Below are 9282 nucleotides of genomic sequence, written 5' to 3'. Positions count from 1 at the left end.
GTTTTTTTTAATTTGTGACATTTTATATGTGTGTGCCAAAAGGAAGGCGAGAGTAGTTGCAGGGAATCTTGTGGCTCGCTAAATATCCAACAATCTCGAACTGGGCTTGCTTGACATAGTTTGCCACAGAAGATGACATCTAAACCACCAAATGGTTGTATGTGATTATGTTTGATTGATCGTAGTATTGTGTCTACAATACGGAACAGTCTATTCCCAATCAAATATGCTTCATCAAAGATGACCAGCTTGACATTCTTATACAATTGTGACAGTTCTGCAAGACTTTCAGATGCGAGAGAAATATTTGCATGGAGCACAAGTGGCAAACGTAAAGCTGAGTGAATTGTCGTGCCTCCGAGATTGAAAGCTGCTTTCCCTGTGTATGCCATTAATAATGTTGTTGGCAAGTTGACATCAAATTCCAAGGAAGCACTATAATGGCGGATTAAGCCTTGCACAAGTGTTTGCAAAGTGAAAGTTTTTCCTGTGCCTGCACCTCCAGTTAGAAAAAGGTGGATTGGTTCTTTTGGATGTAGTCGCTTTCTAATCATTATGTCATAAAAAAGGGAGCGTTGTTCAATGTTTAGCTTGGAAACAAGCGAGTGGTATTCATTGTTGTCTAATGCTAGCTTTTGAAAGGAAGGTAAAGGTTTTATATTGCGTTTTTTTGGTTGAATATCAAGCCTCAAGTCATACTTGAAGGTATCACTGTTTGGAAGTGCTGAAGATGCATGTAGTGAAGTTGATTCACTGTTAGTTGGATGCACTTCCAATTTAAAATATTTTTGGCGGTTCTCATCTATGATTGGATAGTTTGAGTTGTACTTGTCTTTCCAAGAGGCAACATTTGTTTCGAAACTTTTTTCATCACCAACAAATGGAAAAAAGAGCTAGCAAAGTTCGTGGTAATGTCTTTCCGCATCTTTCTCCAGAGTGAAATTAGCATATCTAATGACTCGTGGTTTCTTGGATTTGCGCGGGGAGCCGTGAATGCATTGGTAACTGCTAGCATAGTCAGCCAAGCATATGTCTTCAAGATTACTTGGATGACAAGTGTATGTGGTGACTAAATCCTCAAAGAAAATGTCTGTGTCTTCAGGATCCAAAGAATTCAACATAGCTCGCCGTTTCTATAGTAATGTCCGTTGGCTTTCGTAATCTGCATTAATGAAGACAAATTGCCTACTAGCACTACGCAATGGCAATGAAAGAGATATGTATGTGGCTTGTTGTGACGTCATCTCTTGTGTGTTGATCAATGCATTACCAATTTTCTTTAATTGTTCTAATGTTGACATGTTGGTTTGTTTGCAATTTTGAAGTATATGTTTGATTGTTTTGCTTGTGGTGGGGTCATTTTTGGTCATGTATGATGTGCAATATGCAGCAGCGCCATGGCCATTGAATATGAATTGGACATCAATGTTTCCATCCCATAGATTGCACAATTGTTTGTTGAAGTTGTTTGTGTAGATGTCTTTTAAATTTCTTTTCAACAATAGTGTCGGTTCTGTGATGTTGACAGAAAGAGATTTGATATATTCATCCTCAGTCATTTGCAAGGAAATCAACCAATCATTAAATGAGATATTTGGTTCATGTCCAAGAGCTTGCAGTTGATAATTAATAAATCTATTTTTTGCCAAGAGATTTTCCTTCTCAATCGCAGATGTTGTTATTGGATGCATTATGATTGTTTGTTGTGAAGGTGGGCGTGGAAAGCCAAAACGACAAAGAGTTTTCCGTTTTTTACATGTCTTGCAATGGTGGTGTGTTTGTACACTCCTGAGAGCCTCATCCAAGACGTCCTTGTTAGTAGTGATGTGCATGTCAATGAAATGTATTATTTCATCATCACTTTCAATGCCAAATAATGGTGCATTTTTTATCCAAAGCAATCCATGGTCATGTTGGCTTCCTCTATGTTGAAACTCTGTGACAAAGAAATAATTCATTAATTCACCAATGATTGTATTGTTGCGTTTTAATTCTTTTTTCATTGATTGAAATCTATGCACATAATATCGAGCAGTTGTGATAGGATCAGAATGAACAAGTGCACGAATGAACGAAGCTTTGTTTGGGTACTCTGTTTGTATGATATGAGGATTTAACTTTGACAGATAATCTAGTAAGGGCTGCCATTTTTGTTCTGCACATGAAAATGTGACAAAGAAGGTTGGTTGGCCTAGTTGGCGGATCATTGCGAATACATTTCGCTTAAGTTTTGCCTTGTAATCATTTGATGTATGCAATGACTCAAAATCATGGTAACCAAGGTCTGATGATAGCAATTGTTCAATATTGGTGTTTGCTTGAACATCTTTTGCTTGCAATTGCTTGCCATGAAGCTTTCCCTTACGCAAACGAACCCGAATAGAACCAAGCACTTTCAAGATGATAATTTTCATCGTTTTGAAGAAAAGATTCTCAACACATTTGGCATATCGTCTATTTGCATTCTTTAATTCCCATTGTGCCGTCTTTTGATAATTTTTCTTTGCAAGCAAGTGATATTTTCTTTTTTGGCCAAAAAACAAAGTTGGAAATGACAATTCTTCGCAGCAATCATCATAAAAAACACTCAAAGGTGTAAATCCTTCACAAGGAGCAACGATTGCAACCTGAGCATTATGATCAACAACTTGTTGAGCACTATAAATGCCATGCACCAATGTGTTTGTTGCATCTATGTCGTCGTCAAATTCTTGTTGTGGAGTACAAATGATATCTGCTTGAACTGTAAAATTGGTCACCCAAGAGGTGTCAATTGTGGCGCCATACTCAATATATAATGGTGTTTTCAGAAGGTCTACCAATGCACGATGCACAAAAGTTGGACGCACAATACCACTAAGGTAAGCATGGTCGTAACTAAGTCTTCGTTTGATCTCTACCAAGATAGAAGCTTCTTCACTAAGAAATCATGGCAACATTTTTTGCACTCAAGACAAGTCTGCCATTACATTTACAATACTTCCACGCAAACCAAATTGACCTTCAAAGTTCAACTCACGTATTTGTGCAAATGGTATTTGTAATGACACAAGACGGCTCTCGATTGTGTTCAATGTTTCTACCCTAGGTATTTTAGATCCAAATTCCATATTTTGCACCATACAAAACATTGGTTGTTGTCTCTTTTTTAATGCAGATTTGCATGAGTAACAAACTTGGAATCCAACATTTTCACAAATAGGCAACTGTTGTATTCGTCTCAAGAATGCAAACTCTGGTTTTGTGACGTTCTACAAGTTATGATGAAACAAAAGAGAGTTGCAAGATGAACAAGGATATGCAACACATCTTCTATGTTTTTTGCAAACAATGACGATTTCGTGAAAGAGTCAAGCTTGCTTAGTTGATGGATTCTTGATGACTTACACATGTTGTATATCTTGGTCTTAATTTGCTTTAAAGAAAAGAGGTTGAATGCAAGTCTGAGAATGTCTTTGCAATTTAATGAGAACTACCATTGTTTGTTCTAAGCAATGCAGCCAATTTCGATGTGGCATCTTGACTCCATACACAACGCATACGTTTATGAGGCTTTGGCCCAATAGGAAACCAAAAGTAGTCACCATTTCTATTCAAGGCTACTAGTGTTAGAAGAGATGATGAGGAAGCACATTCAGATCCACCAACAAAGATAGAATTAGTGAAGACTCCTGCTTGAAAAAAACATATTTTGCACGTTTCGTTCATAAGGCTACAAACCCTTTTAACCAATTCAACACTTAACATCGAAGACGATTGACGAGTGACCAGCAACGACAAGATAAGTTCTTTCAAGTTAAATGACACAAAGTGCTTATCAGAAAACCATACTAAATCCAAACTTTAATAGTATCCGCATTTCTTGATTCAATTTCTTGCACAAGCATATCTGAGAGTGTACATTCCAAAGACTGAATTGATATTTGCGAATGAAAAATATACAAAAGTGGTTCCAAAACATCTTTGTTATCAGGAAAAGAAGATTCAAAATCTGAGAGCCTATACATAAGCTGGCCATCCGCATACAACTGCAAACCCATAGTCGTAACTGCTGCAAAATGGTGATAAAGTAGGGTTTCACTCTTCTTTGAATGCAACAACGCAACCCCCCTTGTCGATTGTGAACCAACCCGCCTTTTTGAAGTTAAGCAAGGAAGATTTCAACTCTACTAGGTTATGCTCAAAGTAGTGTAAAAATGGTTGGGAAAAGCCTACAATGGAGTCAACAATAGCACCTTGTAAAATCATAGCAACGACCACTCCATCTTGAAGATAGATTCTAGCGGGCAGCAAGGGAGACTTTACAATTTGTATTTTCATACCACATGTAGCAAAAAGGGTTGATGGCTTGATGGCTAACATTTGTTCCCTTGCATAATCCACAAGAGTATTCAACATCCAAACTGTTCACGCTTGCGATCTCCAAAGTGCCAAACACCTTTAAAAAAAAAGCTAAGTAAAAAAATGCAACTGCAAAACCTTGCAAAGTGAGATTTATTACCTTCTTCCCAAATCCCAAATTGGAAACTTGCTTGTGCAAATATTCTTGAAACAGATTGGAAAGAGAATTAGGAAGTAAACACAATATTGTAGCATCCACAACACTTAAAGTATTGGACAGCTGCTTGAAAATGTTGATGTTGCGAGCAACACATGTGTAAAAGCCTGTAGCTTTAACCTTATGTACCATAAGTTGGTAGTCAACACGTCTAGTAGGCACAAATAGAAACTGGCCAAAACACATAAAACAAATGAGTGAAGTTTTAGTAAAGCTTATTAGGGCACAAGAGTGAAGAGATTCTTACACTAGCTCGATCACTTGTTGATGGCCCATTAGCAACGGTCAACCGATAGCTTGGAGTGCCATCACTTTTAATAGCATTCTCTACCTTCACAACTATAAATGCTATTGTTGAAACGAAGTCATTACCAATAGCATCTTGGGAGAGCAAGTCCTTGATCTTTTGCTCAGGATAAAGTTGGAGACAGCAATCAAAAGGCTCAGCTTTTATGACCAATGTAGTAGCATCAGCATATAATGCCCACAAACATGTCCCACCATCTTTTACAACGGCTCTCTTCTCACAACCTCCCTCTATTCGAACATAGTTATTCACAATAAATGCCTCAACAAAGTCAGAGAGGTAAATTTTAGTCACAACAAAGGTAACAGTGTGACAAGACTCTCTATCTAGTAGGTCTGCACGCAAGTATCTAACGAAGTTTGATTTAGGTACTTTGTAAGTACCATATTTGTTGAGTACTTTTCCTTCCAAAGAAAACCTAAAATTTGCAGTTTCTGACAATTCAGAGATGATTAAAAGCCTTAGCACTGGCGTAATGGCCAACTGAGAAGAAAAGGACTCAACATTTAAGTCCTCTTTCAAGTCATCATCTTTAACCAAGGGAGATGAGAATGCGGTATCTGCCAAGGACCTAGATGCTTTACCTAAAAAGAAACAAGATGATAAGGCAATAATTTTGGCCAACAGTATTAAGCAAAAAATAGCTTAACATTCACCTCTAGCAATTTGGAAAGCCTTTTTCAAGGACATGGATGCTTTCTTCACACCTCCCTTAGGACTTAGCTTTTTGGATATGGGAGAAGACCCAAGACTCCGACTTTTCAACCTAGGAGAGGGTGAAAGGTTGGTTGTTGCAGCACTTTCAAGAGCCTTGGAAGCTAGTGCTGGTGGTGTTGGATCAAAATCCAGAAGTGGAGAGAATGGAATCTCATGAGCAGCCACATCTAAACAAAGGAATAGTTTGAGCTCTAGCTCTTGAACAATATCAAACACAGCTCAACAAAGACATCAGACACAGCTCAAAATAGATGGTACTAACCATCCATTGATGTATCCATGGTTATGTTGAGCTTGTAAGTAGCAGCATGATACTCAACCTTCGAGAGAGAGATAAGATGAGGTAGCTGATACTTAGAAATATAGAGAGTTTGTTGTTGCAGAGCAGTGGATAGAAAGAGTGTGGATAGAAAGAGTTGTGGCTTTAGGAAGCTTATAAAGACAGTTAAGCATTGAGGGTAGAGAATGATAGGAGGGTAAAGTTAAGCCTTCATATTCATATTGATCAATATATATCTTGGCCTTTGAAAAGATTTCCTTTATGAGGCTTACAAAACAATCATAACCTTTTTTTAAAATATAAAAATTATTTTATACAAATTAATAAGTAAGATCACTTTATAAAAAGTTCTTATTCATGAAAAAATCATTTCATTAATTTAATCAAAATGTGAAGTTAGTGAATAATGATTAGAGACATTTCTTTTTTCAAAATAGAATTATTGTTTTAAGTAAAGATTTAATAAAGAAAACTTTAATTCAAAAACCAATTTCACACATTAAATTTAACTTTACAATATACTACTCAAAACAAGAATAAATTTGATGATTTAAATGCAAAGGCAGCAAATAACATTCCTTTAATATAACCAATTAACTTAGTCCATTTCACAACTTAGATATTTGTTAATGTACTCATAAAATAGAAAACTTAAAACAACCAGCAAAACCCTTCGCAAAACCAAAATCTACATCTGTATCATAAGATAATGCAGCAATGCTGCAACCTCTTTGGATAAAACCCTGAGACATCAACGCTGCAATACTAAGCACAAAATCCTAAGCATCATGGCTGATAGTGTCCTATCCCCCCCCCCCCCCCCCCCCCCCCTTTGCTGGCTTGATTATTTTCAAGACCACCAAAAGAGAAAACGGAGGAACTTAACCCAAATACAAGCTGGTAAAACCAAGATCTGCATGTAGCACACTCTGGTCGATAATCAAACAAAACAGCAGCAACGGAACATGCACAATAGACGACCACACACACATACATACACACACAGACGGGCCATTTGCAAATCTAGAGTCCATTCAATCATACACAAAAGCAGAACTGGCGTGAATGGTACACACTCCATACAATGCATAACACAAGGTAAGGTTCATAAAGTAGCCAGATCATAAAACAAAATCAAACAAAAGCAGTGACACAGGGGGCTCCTCCTCCTTTAACCGAGCCAGTAGAATGCCACCGTTCCTCAGAACCTCATGTGTCAAGTGACACCTTGGCCTAGGTACAGAAGGCATCTAAGAATATATTCAATGTGGCTACCTAATTGGAGATCTTGCTGCTTGTATCCAACTGCTTCTGCAAGGACTCGCGGAGGTCTTGGAATTCATTTTGAAACTCTCCAGAGGTTATCACCACCCCCACACTGTGTCAACAAATGGCTGCAGACCCGAGCGCCCAAACCATGGGACCCTCTGTCAAAATAGACCAGAAGAGCGCTTGGCAGCCCATTAAGCACACTCTCGTGGGGGCTTCAAGGACCACAACTGCCATGCCGACGAGCCCACGTCCTACAGATCGTTATGACGGCTGCAGACCCGAACGCCCACACCATGGCACTCTTTGTGAAACCAGGCAAGAAGAGCGTTGGGCAGCAGGTTAACCAAGCTCTGGTGGGGGCTTTGAGGAGCACCGCTGCCATGCCGACGAGCCCCAGTTGGTTATGCTCGCGAACTCAAAACGCGCAGGTGCTGCGTTTGGCTGGGCCGCCCTCAGAGCTGTGTCGGGACAACACCTTAGCCGAAACAGCACATGGGTAAGGCGCATGACACTATCACCCATGGGGTGTTGAACGAACACGCATGACACCAGCAAAGCGGACGTAGGTGGTATCTTTGCCTGGCCCACCCTTGCAGCAATGTAGCTTGCAGTGCAACTCACACGACACCAGCAAATAAGTACCCCAGATCTGGAAAGAAGCACAGAACAACGGGACCTCGTTACCCTCCATCACCAAGTCACACAGCAGAACCCAACCCTAACTCACACTCAAGTGCCCTCACCTCGAGGTGCACAACCCGCACACACAGCTGGAGGCCTCATCAAGAACATCACCTCACCCCAAGACCCGGGGACTCACAGCTCACAGCCTTCATTTAAAGAAACGAGAAAACCTAGGCGCCACGACGACACCCCATCACTTCACTTATCTCCAAGCAACCAATGAATACCCTACACCTCAGAAAGCCTTAGCTTCACCAACCTCTTAGGATCCTATCTTGATGAGTAACGGCCACCCACCCAACCACTTTAATCATACCAAGTATTGCTTCTCCGTAAAAATTCACAAAATGAATTATAAAAAATCAAAACATTTTAGTCAGCAAAAAGAGAATGCGTCTCTATAGCCTTTGCCCTTTGGGCAGGCCAAAAATAATTGATTTCCCTTCCTCTCTCGCGCTAGCTTTGTTGCGGGCTTGGACATGTCACATGTGGTTCTCTCTCTCCCTTTCTCTCATTTTCATCACGCTTTTCTCTCTCTCTCTCTCTAGCTTCTTCATGCACACATCTCTCTCTCCACTGTCTCTCTCTCTCTCTCTCTCTCTCTCTCTCTCTCTCTCTCTCTCTCTCTCTCTCTCTCTCTCTCTCTCTCTCTCTCTCTCTCTCTCTCTCTATTTTCTGGCATCTATATCATGGTGGATTCTTTCTCTATCTCTTCGTCTCTTTCTATTGCAAATTTGCAATGGTTCTCTTTCTTCATCTCTCTTTCTCAGGCATCTCTACCATGGAGGAGACCTATGGTTCTTTTTCAAGAATCTCTATCATGGAGGGGACTTATGGTTCTTTCTCCCCCTCTCTTGCTCCTATCTCATCTCTTGGTGAGTCGTCCCTCTCCTTGTTTTCTCAAACTCGGGTGGTGCAGTTTGCTTTTTTTTCTCTTCCATCTTGTGATGCAACTTTAGTTTCCGTTCTTTTGTGGCAAACTCTTCATCTCTCTCAAAAATTGTGAGGCACTTGTACGGCGAGCAGGCATGTTAAAAGGCAAATTCATGCAAGTGGGCAGATGGACGAGGTGAGGGAGAAAAAAAACCAGGCTCATGCTGGACAGCGTCGAGGAATGCAAGACGAGTTAAACACACACACAGGTTGGCAAGCTAGGTGGCAGGGCGAGGGGTGTGGATGAGCTACGGGCGTTGGCGATGCGAGAGAGAGGGGGGGCAACCTTGCGGTGATGGGCAAGGGCTGAGCGAGGAGGGCGGAGTAAGTAGCGAGCTATGATGGGCGACTCAATGCTTATGCTCTGCTTGAGAGAGAGGGGGGGGGGGGGGGAGAGAGAGAGAGAGTCACGACGAGTAGAGAGAAGGGGGGGGGGGGAAGAGAGAGAGTCACGACGAGTAGAGAGAGAGAGAGAGAGAGAGAGGGGAGGGGGGGGGGGGGGGGGGGGGGGGGGGGGGGGGGGGGGGGGGG

At 40.8% G+C, this 9282-nt stretch overlaps 2 pseudogenes; one reads left to right on the top strand and one right to left on the bottom strand.

The window, feature by feature from the left end:
* Window positions 1–3999: 3999 nt before the first annotated feature.
* On the bottom strand, window positions 4000–5863 carry LOC147453766 (uncharacterized; annotated as a pseudogene).
* A 1525-nt stretch (window positions 5864–7388) lies between these two features.
* Window positions 7389–8041, top strand: LOC147453765 (uncharacterized; annotated as a pseudogene).
* The last annotated feature ends 1241 nt before the right edge of the window (window positions 8042–9282 follow it).

This window comes from Adiantum capillus-veneris, chromosome 7, assembly GCF_014529385.1.
Source record: "Adiantum capillus-veneris isolate H3 chromosome 7, ASM1452938v2, whole genome shotgun sequence".
NCBI lineage: Eukaryota > Viridiplantae > Streptophyta > Polypodiopsida > Polypodiales > Pteridaceae > Adiantum > Adiantum capillus-veneris.
Note: the sequence above shows the minus strand (reverse complement) of the source record. Positions and strands in the feature narration are given on the sequence as shown.